General features: G+C 39.0%; 1 pseudogene; it reads left to right on the plus strand.

Annotated features, from left to right (window-relative positions):
* Positions 1–15356: 15356 nt before the first annotated feature.
* LOC117025104 (SH3 domain-containing protein 19-like) lies at positions 15357–18384 on the plus strand (annotated as a pseudogene).
* Positions 18385–20591: the final 2207 nt, after the last annotated feature.

Raw genomic sequence — 20591 nt, forward strand, 5'->3', positions numbered from 1 at the left:
AGATGGACATTTCATAATGATAAAGTGGACTATACAACAAGAAGACATAACAGACATCAATATTCATGCCCCCAGTGAGGCGGCACCGAAATATCCCAAGCAACTCCTAACAGAACTAAAGGGAGAAATTGACCAAAACACAATTATAGTATGTGACCTAAATACATCATTGACAGCTATGGATAGATCATCCAAACAGAAAATAAATAAATAGCAGCCCTAAATGACACATTAGATGAAATGGACATAATTGACATTTGTAGGGCACTTCATCCTAAAACATCAGACTATACATTTTTTTCTAGTGTACGTGGACCATTCTTAAGGATAGACCATATATTGGGACATAAAACTAGCCTCAGCAAATTTAAGAAGATTGCAATCATACCAAGCATATTCTCTGATCACAGGTGTTGAAATTGTATATCAACTGCAAAAAGAAAGCAGAAAAAACCACAAATACGTAGAGATTAAAAAACATACTTTGAAAGAACGACCAGGTCAAAGAAGAAATAAGAGGAGAGATCAAAAGATACATAGAAACAAAGGAGAATGAAAATACATCCTACCAAAATTTTGGGGATGCAGCGAAAGTAATTTTAAGAGGGAAATTTATATCATTACAGGCCTATCTCAAGAAACAAGAAAAATCCCAAATAAATAACCTCATGTTACACCTTAAAGAACGAGACAAAGAACAACAAATGAAACCCAAGTTCAGCAGAAGAAAGGAAATAATGAAAATCAGAGCAGAATTAAATGAAATAGGGAACAAAAAGACAATAGAAAAAATTAATGTGACAAAGAGCTGGTTCTTTGAAAAGATTAACAAAATTGACAAACCCTTGCTTACTTAGTCTCACTAAAATAAAAAGAGAAAAAAAACCAATAAGCCAAATCAGAAATGAAAAAGGGGAAGTTATCACGGATGCCACAGAAATAAAAAGGACTATATGTCACCAAATTCAATAACCTAGAAGAAATGGACAAGTTCTTAGAAACATGTAGCCTTCCTACACTGAATCATGAAGAACTGTAGAATCTAAATAGACTGATTACCAGTAAGGAAATTGAATCAGTCATTCGAAACCTTCCCAAAAGCAAATGTCCGGGACCAGATGGCTTCACTAATCAATGCTACCAAATTTTCAAAGAGGATTTAATACCTGTCCTACTCAGTCTTCCAAAAAATTGAAGAAGAGACAATACTCCCTAACTCATTTTAGGAGGTCAACATTACCCTGATACCAAAATCTGGTAAGGATAACACAAAAAGAAAACTACAGACCAATATCTCTGAGGAATACAGATGCAAAAATCCTAAACAAAATTCAAGCAAATTAAATGCAACAATGCATTAAAAAGATTATTCATCACGACCAAGTGGGGTTCTTCATCCCTGGGATACAAGCATGATTCAACGTAAGCAAATCCATGAATGTGATACATCACATAAACAAAATAAAGGATACAAATCATGATTATATCAATAGATGGAGAAAAAGTGTTTGACAAAATATGACATCAATTTATGATTAAAAACTCTTAATAAAATAGGTATAGGAGGAAAATACCTAACATAATAAAGGCCATATATGACAAACCCTCAGCTAATATCACAATTAACAGTGAAAAACTGAAGCCCTTTGCTCTACATTCAGGAACACGACAGGGCTGTCCCCTATCACCTCTGCTTTTCAACATAGTGTTAGAAGTCCTCGCCAGAGCAACCAGGCGAGAGAAAGAAATAAAAGCATCCAAATTGGGAATGAAGAAGTTGAATTGTCACTTTTTGCAGATGACATGATGCTATATAGAGAAAACCCTAATGACTCCACCAGAAAGCTATTAGAAACAATAAATGAACACAGTAAAGTTGTTGGCTACAAAATCAATGTACAAAAAAGTCAATTGCATTCCTATATACTAACAATGAAATCTCAGAAAAATAAATAAAATAAAAAACACAACTTCTTTTGCAATTGCTACAAAAAGAATAAAATACCTAGGATTAAACTTAACCAAGGATGTGAAAGTCCTATATGCTGAAAACTATGAGACATTTTTGAAAGAAATTGAAGAAGACACAAATGGAAAGACATTCCGTGCTCATGGATTGGAAGAATCAACATAGTTAAAATGGCCGTATTACCTAAAGCAGTATACAGATTGAATGCAATCCCCATCAAAATACCAATGGCACTTTTAAAAAAAAATAGAACAAAAAATCATCAGATTTGTATGAAACCACAAAAGACCCCGAATCGCCAAAGCAATCCTAAGAAAAGAGAACAATGCTGTAGGTATCACACTCGCTGACTTCAGTGTGTACTACAGGGCTACAATAATCAAAACAGCATGGTATTGGCAGAAAAACAGACTCATAGACCAATGGAATAGAATTGAGAACCCAGAAATAAACCCACATAAATATGGACAGATAATTTTTGACAAAGAAGCAAAAAACATACAATGGAGAAAAGACAGCCTCTTCAATAAATGGTGACGGCAGAATTGGAAAGCCATGCGCAAAAGAATGAAACTGGACTGCTATCTGTCACCATGTACCAAAATTAATTAAAAATGGATCAAAGACTTAAGATAAGGCCTGACACAATAAACTGCATAGAAGAAAACATAGGTACTAAACTTATGGACATTGGGTTCAAAGAGCATTTTATGAATTTGACTCCAAAGACAAGGGAAGTAAAAGCTGAAATAAATGAATGGGACTACATCAAATTTAAAAGCTTCTACACAGCAAAAGAAACTATCGACAAAATAAAGAGGCAACCAACTAAATGGGAGAAGATTTTTGCAAACAGTGCCTCCAATAAGTGGCTCATATCCAAAATATACAAGGAACTCATACAACTCCACAACAACAAAAAACAAATAACCCAAATGAAAAATGGGAAGAGGACCTGAAGAGACATTTCTCCAAAGAGGGCGTACAAATGGCGAATAGACATATGAAAAATGCTCAACATCACTGATCATCAGAGAAATGCAAATAAAAACCACAATGAGATATCACCTCACCCCAGTTAGAATGGCTATCATAAACAAGACAAATGATAGCAAATGTTGGAGAGGCTGTGGAGAAAAAGGAACCCTCATACACTGGTGGTGGGAATGCAGACTGGTGCAGCCTCTATGGAAGGCAATGTGGAGGTTCCTCAAAAAATTACGAATAGAATTACCATATGACCCAGCAATCCCTCTCCTGGGTATTTACCCAAAAAATCTGAAAACATTTATCCATAAAGACACGTGAGCGCCAATGTTCATTGCAGCTTTATTTATGGTGGCCAAAACATGGAAACAACCAAAATGTCCTTCGATAGATGAATGGATAAAGATGCTGTAGTATATACACACAATGGAAAACTATTCGGCGGTAAGAAAAGATGAAATAGGTACCATTTGTGACAACATGGATGGATCTTGAGATTATAATGCTAAGCGAAATAAGTCAGACAGAAAAAGTAGAGAACCTTATGATTTCACTGATATGTGGTATATAAACCAAAAATAACAAAAGAACAAGACAAGAAACTGAAAGAACAAAAACTCATAGACATAGACAATAGTTTAGGGGTTACCAGAGGGTACGGGGCGGGGAGGGGGAAGCGGGGCTCTAGAAGAGGGTAAATGGGGTCTAATATATGGTGATGGAAAGAGAACTGACTCTAGGTGGTGAACACACAATGTGAGATATAGATAATGTTTTACAGAATTGTACACCTGAAATCTATGTAACTTTACTAACAATTGTCACCCCAACAAACTTTAATTTAAAGAAAAAAATAGAAGCATGTTGCCTTATGTCATATTTTGAAGGTATTCTGTGCTTAATCATTTTATTTATATTCTTGGAAGGCAGTACTGCTAAAACGGTTTTTGGCAGGAAATTACTGAGTCCTTTCTTTTCAAAGAAAGATATTGAATCATTTACTTTAAGAACTTTGAATTCTGAAAGTTCAGCATCATTTCAGATTTCTTTGAAAATCAATGTAAGTACTAATACTATTTCTAAGAACCCTTTAAGTTAATGGACATATTAAAATATGTGTTTAAATTTCAAAATTGGATGGTAAAATAAAGTGCAGTAATTTGCCCATGTCAGTTTTCCGTTAGTCATGTCCGCCCTCTCTTTTTCTCATTTTATAAACCTGCAGTATAGATGTGTTGTTAATCAAACCCTCTCAAAGTTCCCAGTGATACATTTCTTCTTCCTTCGTCCCTGACTCCAAGAAAAACACATCTTTTTATGGATTTTTAAATTCCAAAATGGGGCCAAAAAGAAGCAAGATGTGTCAAAATTGTTTTGCCAATTCCAGAGTCATGTCTTTTGGGACCTAAAAAGATATATTTCCTCCATGGGTTTAATATACTAACTAATTACTTTAGAGAAGTAATGTCTGTGTCTAATTAAATTCAGAAAATACATTGTTTGTTGGCAACAGAATGGGTATTGTTAGTCTTTCTGTTTTTCCTTTCTTCTTCCTTCCTCCCTCCCTCCCCTCTTCCTCTTTTCCTTCCTTCCTTCCTCCTTCCTTCTGTCCCTCCCTCCCTCCTTTCCTTCCTTCCTTTCTTCCTTTCATTTTTCGGTTTTGTTTTGATCCTAGTGAATTGACTAATGTTCAGGTGATGTCACAGAAAGAGCATAGGTACTGTGGGGTCCTCCGAGACGAAATATGTGAATAATACAGAAAAAAATACACTGAAAAATGCCCAAATCACGAAAGGATATGGCTGAAACACAGTTTCTAATTCAGTCGTTTGGAGTGGGGCTGGAGGGTCTGCATTCTCAGTTCCAGGTGATGTGGGAACTACTGGTCCCCGTCTGAGAGGGCAGGCCATGCAGGGTGGGACGTCGAATCAGATCCCTCTAAGGCAGGGATTCTTAATAAGTGAAAAGAATATGTGTCATACACTTCTTTGACAAGTTTATGAAGCCTATGGACTTTTCTCAAAATAATGTAACAAAATTCACAAAATGAATAAGATTACAAAATGAGCATTTATAAATACCAGTAGCAAACTATTATAAAACAGTGCTTCACTATTAACACATTAAATATCACGGCTTCCTGTTGGGTCTGATAACTTTATAATTTCATAAATGATGACATTTTGAGATGTCTGAAGTCCATAGTAGGATATGACAACATCTGTGATTTCTATATGTGACAGTCCCGGGTATTACTGGTACCATTGTTGTTTGTTGCCTGTGTTCATAATTGAAGGAAGTGGCAAATTTTAGTTAGTGGTTAATGAAAATAAAGTTGTTAATTTCTTTTAACATGCCCCAAATTCCTTAACAGCAATGAAATATCAGAACTTGGAATAAACACAAACTTCTGATTCTCTATATAATAATTTGTAAATTACTAAATACAGAAGGCAAAGCTCAGCTTATTTATACCATTTCATCTATGGTCTTTCACTCTTGCCATTCTACTTTTTCGTAATTTATTTTAGTAAATTTTTATTGAATATTTGACTGCATAAATTTTTAAATATAAGTGTCACACTGGGGAAATCACAATATGAAGGAATCAAAACATACATGACTTTTAAAAACATTTAGAGGTAATTCACATTTAAAAGAACTATTTATAAAAAAACTAGTGATATGTTTATATGTTTTAATTGCTGTTGTGCATATTATTAATAACAACAAAATCAATACTAATAAAAATGTAAAATAAAGTAAATGAAGTACAAAGATTACAAATGACAGTACCCTGCCTCTGCCTGGTGGGGAGTGACTTGCAGTCTACAGCTGACCTTCACATGTGACCTCATTTGATTCTCAACCACACAGGAAAGTAGGATGAGCATGACCTACCGGTTGTGACGCCATCTAACAAATGAGAAAATTCAAATTTGCCTATTTGGTAATTAACTCACATACGTAGCTGTGGGGTCAGGGCCCCAATCCAGGACATTTTTATACATCTATTTATTTAGCACCTAGTTTTTCACTAATCACAGTAATAAAAGACAGATACGAAGGGGGTCTTGCCCTCAGGGGGCCCTTTTCTGGTGGGCAGAACAGAACTTGATCATTATTGCCCATATTGATATGTTTATAAGGTGCCACCCCTAACCCCGCCTGCTGGAGGAGTGCAGGAGTCACACACAAAGGCTCTAAATCACCTAGAATAGGGTAGAGCTGGTGTGTTGGGAACGCACTTTATAGTTAATTTTTAAAACCATATCCTTGTGTTAATCTCCTTCATCTTGGAGTAAATCATTCTTCAGCACCAGCAGAACAAAATGTCCTAGAATAAGAATCAGCCTGAGAATAGAACTATTTTGAGAAATTAGAGTTCTGTTTATTTAGGGTTTCTTTAATGTCATTGGATAAAGTTTTATCATCTTCATAGAGTTCTTGCCTATCTTTTATTAAATTTATTCTTCATCTCCTAGGTCTTTGCTATTATTAAATATAATATATGTTATAATATACACATTTTTTTAATCAGGAAGAAAGTTTATTTGTTCCTGGAAGATATTTTTGGTTTTGGTGTATTTTCTTTTTCATCATAAAAGGATTTCCACTCAGCAATTTCTGGTGTTAAAAAAATAATGGAGTAATATTTAAAATTTTAAGGGGAAGAAAGTACGATCCCCCAAAATATTTTATCCAGCAAAGACAAATGAAAGATGGGTATTTTTATTTTACTTGAGCCAAGATAGTAGTCAAATATAATGTCTACACTAAGTAGATGCTTTGAAGCAAACTATCAATGGATACTCAATGGGACAACAAACAGGAGTGAAAGAAAGGAAGGAAGGAAGGAGAGAGGGAGGGAGGGAGGGAGGGAGGGAAGGAGGGAGGGAAGGAAGGAGGGAAGAAACATTAACCATAATAACAACAACAAAAAAATTCTGTTCTAACATCCACCAATCAAAAGTTATTGTAAAAAGTCCAGAGTCAATAAAACATGGTGGAAGCATCACTAAATTTATTTAACTATATACAAAAATTAAACAGCTATAAAAATTGTGGCTTCAGAGGAGAATTTAAGTGTATAGTAAACCTTGGCAGTGAATTCATTTTCTAAGCTGTATGTCCCATGATTTTTATATAATGCACTCATGTTTAAAACATCCCATTTATCTCTGAGCATATTGATAAATCATCCCAAAGACAATCCCAATCTATTTCATCGTTTGTTTAGTTCCAGCAATGCAGTTATCTGTGTTGAATTTTATTTACAATTTAAAAAGATGAAGTGGAAATCTATTTTAATCTTCTATCTTATGCTAGCTAAAAAAAAGTGCAGTGAGCAAATCATCCTTGTATAAAACATTCTAATAAATCAAACCGAGCAGAATCTGTCCAACTTTAATAAACAAAAACTAGAATTTGCATGATTATAAAGGATGTCTATGTGATAATTAGCATTTTATAATCAGCACAGAATAAGCTCTCCTTTTACTTTCTGTTGAAATATATACTGTTAATATTTTTCCTTTGTTAGTCTTATCAGTAATCTAGATTACTGATAATGAGAGGAAAATGAAATGATATTTCTTTAAAATGGGTAATATCATTTTATCATTTAAAGTTTGGACATCATTTAAAAGTTCCAATTTCTTTCACTTGACTTTGATTCATTCATCTTCAGAAATAGGCTATTTATTTCAGTTCAAAAAGTGCTATTTCTAAAATGGACAATTTAAAAAATGGAAAGATAAGGAAGCCCCATTCTGTTTCTAAAAATTTAGCAGCAATAATATGCTTTCCATTCTAGTTTCTAAGAAATTAGTATGTCTTCAAATTGCCTTTGAAAAATTTATATAGCATTACGCATTTTTTATTTATTCTTAAAAAAGATTTTAAATTGAAAGTAACCCTGATGTCACAGGCAGATTTTACTATTTTTAAAAATGATAGCTGTTTTATGATACACTACATATACCATTAATTAAGCCTTTTAAAATTTACAACTTGTTGGGTGATTTTTTTTTTTTTTTTGGATATGCACTGACTACTACTCTCAGAATTCAGAACATTCTCATCACCCCAAAGAAATTTGATGCTCACTAGTAGTCACTTTCCACCTCCCACTACCTTCAATCCTTCGCCACCACTAATCTATATTCTGTCTTAAAGATGTGCCATCTTTGGACATGTTCTGTAAAGGACGTCTAATAATGACCGATGATATAACACAAAAATAAGAATAAACTCAGAATAACGATCAGCTAAAAATAAAAAATAAAAAGTCATGGGGATGTAAAGGACAGCACAGGGAATATAGTCAATAATATTGTAATAACTACATAGGTACAGTGTCAGATGGGTAATAGACATATTGGAGTTATCACTTTTTGAGGTATGCAAATGTCTAATCACTATGCTGTGTATACCTGAAACTAATTTTTAAAAGAATAAAAAAGGAATCATTCATTATGTGGTCTTTCATGAGTGTCTTCTTTCACATAGCATAGTGTTTCTAAGGTCCATCTATGTTGTAGCAGGTATCAGTATTTCAATCTTTTTATTGCCAAATAATATTCCAATGGATGGATGTTTTGTTTATGCATTTATCAATGGACAGACATTTAAGTTTTTCCATTTTTGGCCTGTTATAAATAATGCTGCTATGAACGATTGTATACACGTTTTCACGTGGACATATGTGTTACATTCTCTTGCCTATATACCTGGGATGGGATTGCTGCATCACATAACTATGTTTAACATTTTTAGAAACCACCAAAGTGTTTCCCAAAACAACTTGAGTTTACATTCCCGTCAGCAATGTATGAGCCTTCTAACGTCTCTTCAGGCTGTCAACACTTAACTATTGTCTGTTTTTTTATTTTATTCAAATTTCGACCTTTCCAGGGCTAGTGATATTCTCTAGTGATGCTGGACAGTGAAAGCGAGATGTTTTTGCCCAACTGCAGACTAATGTAAGTGTTCCCATCATGTTTAAGGCAGGTTAGACTAAGTGAGGATGTCCGGTAGCTTAGGTGTATTAAAACCATTTTCAACTTATGATGGATTTATTGGGATGTAAACCCACTGTAAGTCGAGGGGAATCACGATACATATTCTATCATTATGTTGTTGTCTTTTCACTTCTTTGATGATGTGCATACAAAATGTTTTTAATTTGATGAAGTCTAATTTACATTTTGATGGCATATCTAAGAAACTTTGACTAAATCAAGGTCACAAAGATTAATTGTTATGATTTCTTTTCATAATTTAATCATTTTAGCTCTTATATATATAGACTGATGATCCATTTTGTGTTAATTTGTATATGGTGTGAGAAAGGGATCCAGCTTCATTCTTTTTCATGTGAATACGCAGTTGTCCCAACATCATTTGTTCAAAAACTATTCTTTCCCCTTTGAGATGTATTGATATCCCTGTCAAAAATCAATTGACCAAATGCATAAGGATTTATTTTTGGATTTTCAATTCTATTCTACTTATCTAAATATTTTCACTAAGGGTAGATAGTATATTCTGTTGATTTACTACAGCTTTGTAGTAAGTTTTCAGATTGGGAGTAGTGAATTCTTCAACTTTGCTCTTTTTCAAGATTGTGGGGCTCTTCTGGGTCCTTTGCATTTCATATGAATTTTATGATCAGCCTGTCAATTTTATGCAAAAGAGCCAGCCAGAATTTTGATAAATATTATTTTGAATCTGTAGGTCAATTTGGGAAGTATTGCCATCTTTTTTTACATTTTTATTGGTAATAAACTTTTTTGTTGCTTCTAGTAATAGTGTGTTTATGCCTTTTACTATTGTTTTTCTCTATTATTTGTTTGTGTTTTTGTTAATAATTTGCAAGATTTTTAAATATTCTGAATACTAATCTTAACCAGTCATCTGTGTTTAAAATATCATCTCCTAGGTGTGGCTTGTTTTTTATTTTTCTTTTTTACAGTGTTCCAAGTTGAGAAAACATTTTTAAAGATTAATGTAGTCAAAATATATTGTTATTTTACTTTATGGTTAATGTTTTTCAGTATCATTTAAAAAACCTTAAGCAGTGAATATAAAACACCTTCCGACATTCTGTCCGATAAAATCTACATTTCACCTTCTAACACTTAAACATAATCCAACTGATCTTAATTTTTATCTGTAGAATAGAAAGGGTTCCATGTTGATTTTTGTTCTATATGGAGGGCAAATCATCGTAGCACTGTCCCTTGTATAGTCTTTCATGTACTCATGTATTTGTAATGCTGGATCTTTCTTATAGTTTCTGTATTTCATGTTTTCTTTCTGTATTCTATGTTGTTATTTGTTTATCCCTGAACCATAGATTTATAGTGTATTTTAGTATCTGACTGGCAAACCCACCTGTCTTGCTTTCCCAAGGAGTATTGAGGCCATTTGTGAGCTTTTGCACATTCACACTCATTTTAGAAATATCTCTTCAAACTTTAGTCTAGACTTGAGTTGAAATTGCTTTCAACCCGCAGATCAGAATGGTTAATGGTTAATACATTATTTGAGTTTTATTTAAAAAATCTGAATCTAACCTCTGATCATAAAGAACTTCTCTTTTTGGTCTTTTAAAAATTATGATATAGAATCCTTGGTCAACTTCCATTTTATTTCTTCCTATGAACACTATTTTTGTTGCTATGCAAAAAGGGCATTCTTAAGTAGATTCTCTGTTTATTACTTTGTAGAGAAATATCATTTTTCTATTGATATTCTATCCATCCATCATTAATCATAATACTTGGTGGATAGGTTCTCTTGCATTTTTTAAGTAGGGAGTCATTTTATCTGCAAATAAAACAGTTTTGTTTTTCCTTTTCCAGTCTTTGCCTTTTTAATTTTATTTTCCCTGCAGTTAATTGGTTGGAAGAAATCAGATTGCTTATGCTATAAACTTTACCACAATCTGAGTTTGCCTGTGGCTTTTGTGTGGTTTCTCTTCTCTATCTTGAAATTTTTATCCCAAGATCAGTAGTTAGCTCTAGAGACTTGACCAGAAACCACTCTGTGGGTGTACCCCCATCTTAAGCATAGGGACACACCCCGAAGAGGACATGAGAAGGCTAAAGGATAATTGGCAACCCTGGTAGGAAAAGTTTGGATCCCACTTTCAAGGAAAGTAAGCATGCTATCTTGGATAATTGTTTAAAAACATTATAATATAAAATCATTTAAAATGATATAAGATAAATAAAATAAACTTACCTATCAGTGGGCAGATTTGCTTCACTTACAGTCCAATTCTTCACCCAAGAACACAACCCAGGACTGTCTCTGTCTAGTGTTATCATAGGATGATTTGAGAGAAGTTGTAATTGTTGAAGACCATATTGATTTTACCTCTCAAGAATTAGCGATTAATTAAGTCAGGTCACCTGAGCATTGCATCACGGGACCCGTTGGTTCAGGACACTTGCAGGACTGCAGCTCCACTGGGACCGTTTTCCATGGACTCTCATGAAGAGCTGCAGCATGTACACGAACTTGCTGAATGATGGGCAGAAAAGCACATCGTTTTCCTCTGCATGTCCGATGTGTTATATCACACAGATTGTCCAGGAGCAGTTTTGCTGCTCGAGGATGGTTTCTCTTCAATGACAATGAGAATTAAACAAGTAACGATCCGCGGCAATATTTCATTGTGCAGTCAGGAAGCTCAGAACCAACACCTGGAACTGTTTTGGACTTTCATCCTGTCGGCCTCACTCATTAACATTTAACCTCTTCCTCCCTTCCGCCCCACCATCATAGTTACAGCTGATTATTTTAATGCATGTTTTCATGGTAGCACTGAAGTTAGAATTATACTTTACCTTTTAATTCTTAACAGCCTTAGCTCAGGTGACTGCGTATATTCATAGCATAAGGCTCCAGAGTCACCAAACAGAACTGTCAGTTCCAGGGCTGGCCTCGGGGAACCTGGCTCTCAGAACGGTCTCTCCTCTCCTGACTGGTAAGTTTGTTTTGCGTGCCTGGTTTGTTTGTAGAAACGATGCAATGTATGGTACACACATGGGCAGAGGGTGCACACAGGACCAGCTCCTGAAAAATCCTTGCTCTCTGATGCTGGAACTGGCTTCCTGGGTGAAAGCAATGCGCTCATGTTGGTGCATTTTCGCTGTTGGTGTGTCCCCTTTCAGGGGACAGTGCATAGTGAACCCGTGTAGCATTTCTCTAGGCTCTATTTGATGTATCTGTTGGTTCGCAAACCCCCGGAGCTTCCTGCTGACCTCTGAAACTGTGCTGTATGTGGAGGGTACGGAGACACTGCAGGAAGAGGCAGACCACTCCGGACTGGTAGGGGGCAGGTTTAATAAGCAGGTGAATTTACTTGTGAGGCTTGTCTTGGGGGCCACAAGACAAGTAGATCTCTGCTTCCAACCCCCAGAATCTTAAAAGTTTATACAGAGACCTTATTTGGGTTCAGTCACGTATACTGTCCAAGTGGTCTCAACAACACCTTGCTCTCTTGAGGCTGTGTCTGTGAAAAGGGCCCCCATTGTGGGGGCGGCAGGCAGAATGCCCATGGCAGGGACAGGGGAGGGGCTGAGGAGCCTCCGACTTCCTGGGTCCAGCTCGCGGGTCCCCTGCTGGCCATGTCTTCTCAATGACTTCCTCCAACAGTGTCTTTATTTTGCGAATGCCGTTGTGCATTCTTTTCATGCTAATGAACTATAGCCATGAGGACAAAGGACAACAGTCCTGTGACTTGTTCTAGTGAGTCACCCAACGTGAGGTTGATCTCTGAGACCCTCGAGCACCACCTGACATGCAGTTAAAATGACAGCCAAGCTGCAAACGACGTACGGTGCCATCTCAGGATGACAAAAATTGGACGGGAGTGGGACATTATGACCCTTCTTTGTGCAGATGAATGGTCACAAAGCATCATGGAGAAAGCTAAGTGTGGAGCAAGGCAGAAGTCAAACCAGTGCTAATCCTTTTGGGACCCCACAAGCTCAGGACTGGCAAGTGCCAGAAACCAGGGGCAGCACTGTGACAAGTACCTGGGGGAGAAACTGCAGTCAGGAAGTCTAGCCCACAGGTCCTCCCGCCCCAGTCATTTCACGAGCAGCAGAGATCAGGTGCCTTCCCTTAGGGAAAGAAAAAGAAAAAGGAATCTCTCCAGACAGACACATCCATCGTTTCAGTGATCCCGCTACTTTGCGATTGTGTCCCTGTTAGTGTTCCAGTTGATGAATCCCTCCTGCCCCCCAGTCACCACAAGTTTCTGAGCAGCATTTGACCCCTCCCTTTATAGCATATGTGACTTCCTAATCCGGGCATATCAGACTTCTGAGCAAAATGTATCACATGAGGGATCTGTATAAAAATAACATCGTTTTTAAAATTTGACCCTTCCAGTTTCTATTAAATTCTCTCCTCCTCCAACATAGCAGACAGAGGCCCCGGGCAGCCGTTGTATGCGCTGAACCCAGCCCTATGCAGAGCTGACCGGGCTGAGCTCAGCCGCACAGAGAATTTTTCCTCAGGCATTTAGTTCATTGGCGTCTCTAAGTTTGGCAGTGGAGAGAACATTTGTTTCTCTATTCCATATGGCAGGGGGGTGGGAAAAAGCAAGCACTGACGAAGAGGATGAAATACGTGAAACTGAGATGAGAGGAGTGGAGAGGAGGAAAATCAGAAAGGATTCCACAGCCTGTTTCAGTCCCTTGCAGAGGCAGGGTCGGCCGCCTCCCCCACCCTGAGTCCTGGAGGCTCCTGGTCTCCGCTTCATGTGTCCCTCTGTTCTGGTTAGGCTAGCTCAGTTGGAGGACTGAGATCCTTACATACTGCCTTGTTTTGATTCTCAAATGGGTTATAATTAGATTTAATTTCAGACATGCACATGGGAAGAGCAGGCTTTTATTTGAAAGTGGTAGGAATCTAGCACATTGCTATGTACACAGCAGGTTCTCTATATCTTTATCGCTCCACATGTGGAATATACGAAATACATCATCATAACAACATACAGTAATATGTAATATTATATGTAATACTATATCATATATAATACGTCATGTATTATATGTTATAGAATCTATGTTAAAAATCAACATTTTCCCTTTTGTTGGCCTCAGTCTCCCTCTGTCTGTCCTCGGAGGGTCTGTCTCATTGGTCATGATCTCTATCCCTGAAGCCTGGATCCAAGGCAACATAAACGATTATTTTGTGCTCTCACATTATTCACAGCCTTTGTCCCACACCACTGTCCACTTGAGCCCCACATGGCCACTCGGACCTATTGGACACACAGCACCCTGAGCTGTGGCCAGTCTCAGCCACAGGCCTCGTTCTGCTCTTTACAGTGTCTGGTTACCCACTGACCTTGACACAGGGCATCAGTCCCCTCACTCCGCATTAACTCTCTGTGTCTCAGTCTTCTCTCTGATTATAGCCATGTTGTCTGCTCTGGATCAATGCTTCGCACCCTCGAACTTAGCACTGAGTCTTCCTGAACTCAGCTACAGCCCCTGCTCCTCCTCCTCCCGCAGCCTTCTGTTAGCTGAGTCTCAGCCCCACCATTAGAACCCCGAGAACTTTCTCTTCCTAAAACTGACTAGCAAAACCAACACCGCTCTGCATGCAAGAACGCTGTGAAGGTGGAAGGTCCTTGTGATGGTATTTATTTCGGATGGCATCACATGTAACACTGGCGTGTATTGTGATATAAGCTTTAAAAATTCACGTCACAGTGTACAAAGCCAATCTTTCAGGCACATTTAGCCTGGAGAGTGATTAAACATAAGTAACGGTCAGTTTAGATGAGAAACTATGAAAATTTTGCCAAAAAAAGAAGAAAAAAAGTATATCTTTAACAAGTCAGATAATATTCGCAAAGATAAAATGTATTCCCAGCATAAGATGTTAATTTTGGCTCCTATTCACAGCGAGAAATAAAATAAATCTGACATATCTTTTTTCCCCCCTTAGGCAGTGTTGCTTGTTCCCTAGTGCCCTGCTCTCATCCAGGTATTTTAAAAATGACATTTTTATTTAAATTTCTTGTGCACAAGTATATAAATAAGTTGAGCTTTCTAGTGCATACAAATCACCTTCCCCCCTACCCTTTTCAACTACAATTACAGCGCTGACTCCTTTATACTTTCTAGGCACCTCGTGCATCTTATAAATTCTTAAAATTATAGCAAGAAGCCTTGCAGAGACTTTTGCCAAATCCTAAAATACTTTATTAATAGGGTTTGAAAAATTATATCTAGACTGGACATTCAATTCATTCAATTAAAATTAGTGAATATCCATGGGGCTGCTAGTTCAGTGTTGAGTCCTTTCCAATCTATCTCCAACCAAAAGTAAAATATTCTCCTTTTGGGACAAAGCCTCTGTCACAATGGTTGTGGAACTCTCACTCATCGCCAGTGATGACTCAGTACCATTTCCCACTAGGCTCCACTATCCTTCCTTGGAATTGGTAAAACTAAGTAACCATTTCTTGGCCATAGCTCTGACATATAGGATGGTATATTTCAGGGTGCCATGATGCATATTCCTCTTGCAGATAATGAAATACTTCTGGGCTGGCTAGAAATATTTATTTGAAATTGTGGAAAATATGTGTTTGGAAAAAAATGTTAAAAGGATGGATCAGAGAATGGAATTCAGGAATATTTTTTTATTGCTCTTTTTGATATTCTTTAGAATTTTATCCTCATCATTTAAGAATTATTTCTGTGGTTCTCATTGAAGACATAGTTGTACTAAAAAAAAAAATTGAAGGAAATAATTTAATTTTGACTATTAAGAATGTAACACCATAACAGTCTTACATGTTATTGTAACGTAATAATATTACACGTTATCGAATCCTTAGCTCTCTAAATCATAATGATTTTCTACTCTCACTTGGCATAGCAACGATATCTATGTGGATTTCAAGGGGATATAAATACAATTTTAAAACAGGAAAAAATGTGATATGGCATCCTCCCTTACTGTACTATAGACAACTTAGACATCAGGGTGTGTCTTACGTATGTTTTTCATTACCCCATGGTTCCTATTTTAATACTTTGCTCCTGGATATTGGCCATTCAATTGCCACCCAGACACATAAAATGAAAAGAATGAGTCAGACATTATCATTACAGCTATGGATTAAAGCACACAGAAGCAAATGTATTCCCATCCCTGAAATTCTGAATGTTACAAACTGAAGATGCATCGAGATAGACACCATGGCCTCTAGCTAGTCCTGGAGCTGACCCTACAACCTCAATGGAATCATTATCGCTGCAGGTGGGGGGACACCACTTATCACATTAGGCTAGAATTCCTTCTATTCTGAAACAGACATCTAGACATTATTTTTAGCTTCTATGATACATAACTTGCAAAGAGAGGGACTTGGATATCTACCAAATGAAAAATGTAAGCATAACTATGGAAACACTCTTTCTGCTTCTGAAGAAGAAAGGCGTATCATCAAAATTAAATGGAATTACATGGTTTTAACTAATTATGATTTAGTGAGTAGGAGCAGTTTTGGGACAAGGGCATTTTACTTTGCTTTCCTTTGACATATGCTGAACAATATACTACAAATTCTTATTTTTTCAAGATAAACAATGCTTTAATGCAATATTTAAAAAATGGAAATTAGTGTCAGGCTTCACTCGGGGACAGCAATGGTTCCTGTCCCTCCAGCTCCCACGCTGTGGCCACACAATTCAGTCCTTACCCAAATGTCCCTAGGCCTTCCAAGCTGCCACTCCTCTACCAGAGACCAGATCGCAACGAATGGTATATACCAGAGCGTCGTTCTCCAATTAGAGCAGTAATCAATTCTCAGACTTCTGTTCAGAGTGAGCTTCATCGGGATAGCAGGTGCCCAGAGATCACCATTGTGGTAGCTGAGCCTCGGAGGCCAGCCTCGTGGTTTCCTGGAGCCCCAGCCACAGGATGGAGCTTCGCCCATCCTCCACAGCAGGCCCAATGAGCGACTTCCTGTTGAGCTCCGACCATCTTATGAACGAGTCATAAAAGAAATCAACCAAGTTCAAGTTAATACCACAAATAACAATAATGGGGCTGCCAGTCCAAGGCACACTATTACTTTTGCAACTCAGACTGATCTTTCAGAAGAAATAGACAACCATCTGCCTCAAACACTACAGGCACCTCTTGCACCTCTTCATCCTCCCCAGTGATCTCAGCCAGGGATCTTCCCACAAACGTGCCACCTTTAATAGTCTTTGACATTTCTGAAGAACAGAATTGTCCAAAAAACTCCAGTGCTACAAGATATCCAGTGCCAAAACCAAGATCAAAAAGCAATCTCAAAGCAGTAGCCAGAGATACTCACTGTAAGAGCAGAATCAACAGAAAATCGGCCCAGCAGCCACAGAAGAGGAGCCATCCCCAAGCCGGCCCCTCTCTGTTGGACAGTACCAACGACTGGCTAGTCAGGCAGTGATGGACATTATGAACACAGAACAAAGCCAAAATAGTGTTGTTTCAAGGATCAAAGCATTTGATACACAAATACAGAAACCTCAGGACTGCCCCAGAAACCAGAGATTGCTCCCCGCACACTCCCCCCAAGGTCTGCTGTTTCTTCAGGGAAACCCTGCTGGCTCCGAAACCAGCTGCCAGCAGAGCTTCTGGAGAGTTGGACTCCTGGAATGAAAACAGACTCAAGGTGCCCTCTATGGAAAGGTTCACCACACACTTTCCATGGAAAGAAACATCCAAGTAACCAAACCTGAATTGCCAAAGAAACCAAATCCTGGCCTTATATGAAATGTTAATCCTGAGATTCTGGGAGGAGAGACCATGACTGAGAGCCTTGATGGCAGGAAGACTGTCCCAACTCCTGCTCCTCGGCCTTTGCTGCGGAAGAAATCAGCTTCCTCAGAAAATCCCACCTACCCTGCAGCTTTGCTGAAACCAGCCACTGTTCCTCTCCAACTCTCTGTGGTGTCCCAAACCAAAGCATTCAGGTCACTGGGCAAAGAACACTCAGCCAACCCCCCCCCCACAGGTTCAGGTCTGCAAAGAAAGTCGCTGAGGACATGGACCTCCTCTGTTTTAATGATGATGTTTTACCCATGCCATCTGGGAACCTGGTTGAAGATTCTATTGTTTCAGAGATAGTTCTGGATCCCTTTCAGCTCCCTACAAAAACAGAACCAACAAAAGGAGGAGCAGTTCAACCAGCACTCATCCGTAAGTCTACTGTGATTTGACTTCCAGCCAAACTAGGAAAATGTTTACATGAGGATCCAGAAAGCTCACCTTTTCTCCCTACTGAAGAGCCTACTGGAAACACTTACGGTCCAGTACCTAGAAAACTCAGTTATGTTGACAGAACTAGAAACTTGAAATCCGACCGTGTTTGTCAAATAGAAGGATCTGCGTGAGGACCCCCAAGGCTGTCACCAAGGGAAACAGGCTTTGTGAGCTCAGAGGTGACCTGCCTTCCTGAGTTCCAGGATCACTTGAACAAAAAGCTGTGATGCAGAGAGGTCCAGTGGCACTGTAGATAAACACTGTGCCTGCCTCCTTCCATGAACACATTCAAGTTACAACTAAATTATACAACAATCAACCTGGAAAACCATCTGAAGTCTGGCTGAACAGAACTTTTATAACTAAGGATATAAAGAGGCAACGTCGAGACTGGTAGGAGGGGTAGAGACCCGTAATGTACCCTAAACCTTCCTGTGGTTGTTGGGAACCAGGAGGGATATCTTGGCCTTATAGGTTGCACCTGGAGGAGCGAGGGGTCCCAGCCCCACAGCAGGCTCCCCAGCCAGGAATACTGGTGCTGGGAAGAGGAGCCCTCCCACAATATCTGGCTATGAAAAACAGTGGGGATTCCGACCATCTGAGTGGGACAGAAGATTGTGGGAAACCCAGACGTCCTCTTAAACGGCTCGCGCACAGATTCGCTCGCTCGCAGGCACTCACCTTGGCTCCGGTGGAAGAACGGTGACTCGGGAGGTGTTGGAGAGACATGCTTGGGGGAGACTAAGGTGTGCGGCTTCGGGGGCGGACTGGAGGACAGTCGGCATTTTCCCTGTGTGAGGTCCTCCTCCCATGCAGCCAGCAAGCGGCGCCATCTTTCCTTTGTTGAGCCCGCCCCCACCACAGCCAAATCTGAATCTGATTGGCCTGGTGAGCTCTGCTCGATCCTGCTGACTCATGGGGACCCCACCCCACCCAACTCTCCCAAGGCTGGTGGCACTTTCTCCAGCAGTCAGCCCCACCCACATTGCACTCTTTGTTGAAAACCTATCAGTGGCACCATACCAGAATTTACATTAATCTGGTGACCATAATTCTTCCCACTCTAGGGACTCCCTAAGGCCTTGCCTCTGCCAACTTGCATGTCACTCAAGGGGGCCGGCAAGTGGCAGCAGGCCTCAGTGTGTCCTGGCTTATTGCAGAGCTATGCCAGGCTTAGTACTGGTGGCAGCCACCCTTGGTTCATAGTGTGGCCTTTCCAACATGCCTCCAGGTTTAGCACAGGCAGCAAACAACTGCAGATCGCTATGTAGCTCCTACCAAGTAGTCCCCAAACAGTTATAGGCAGTGGGTGACCTGGGCCTGCACCAGAGCCCCTCCCAAGAGGCCCCAGAACCAGCATACTGGGAAGTTGGCTTCAGACCACAGCAGAGCACTGCCCAATTAGTCCCACAAGTGGCACACACAAAGAGTGGTCCCAACAAGCACCAGAGCCCACTGGGGTGAATCCCACTCAGTGGGGTAAGCCGCCCCACACCAGCCCATAAGCTATGGACATGGCCAAACCCCACAGCCAGTCAGCCTGAGGGTGAATTCTACCACTGATGTGCCATTAGCAATCAAACCTCAACTATAACAGGAGGGCTTACACACAACCCACACAAGGGACACTTCTAGAGCACCCAAAGCAGGTAAACAGGAAGACTGTGCCACTGGGCCCCACAGGGCAGCTACTATAAAAAACCTCCCATCCAAGACTGGGAGCCATAGCAGATCTACCTAATACATAGAAACAAACACAGAGAGGCAGTCAAAATGAGGAAACAAAGAAGTGTGTCCCAAATGAAAGAAAAAATCCAGAGAGAAATCCAGAAAAAGAAGTAAACAAAATGGAGGCAAGCAACCTGCCAGAGGCAGAAATCAAAACAATGATTATAAGGATGCACAAGGAACTTAGTGAGAACTTCGACTAAGAAATAGCAAGCATAAAAAAGGACACAGAAACCATAAAAGAACCAGTCAGAAGTGAAGAATACAATAATTGAAATGAAGAATGCACTACAAGGAATCACCAGCAGGTTTGATGAAGCAGAGGATTGAATCAACAATTTGGAAGACAAGGTAGCAGAAAACACCCAATCAGAACAACAAAAAGAAAAAAGACTGAGGAGAGTTTAAGAGACATCTGGGACAACATCAAGTGTAACAACATTCACATGATAGGGGTACCAGAAGGAGAAGAGAGAAAGCAAGGGATTGAGAAGATATTTGAAGAAATAATGACTGAAAACTTTCCTAACCTGTTGAAAGAAATAGACATACAAGTCCGTGAAGCACTGAGAGTCCCAAACAAGATGAACCCAAACAGGCCCACACCAAG

Source organism: Rhinolophus ferrumequinum, chromosome 7 (genome assembly GCF_004115265.2).
Source record: "Rhinolophus ferrumequinum isolate MPI-CBG mRhiFer1 chromosome 7, mRhiFer1_v1.p, whole genome shotgun sequence".
In the NCBI taxonomy this organism is placed as follows: Eukaryota; Metazoa; Chordata; class Mammalia; order Chiroptera; family Rhinolophidae; genus Rhinolophus; species Rhinolophus ferrumequinum.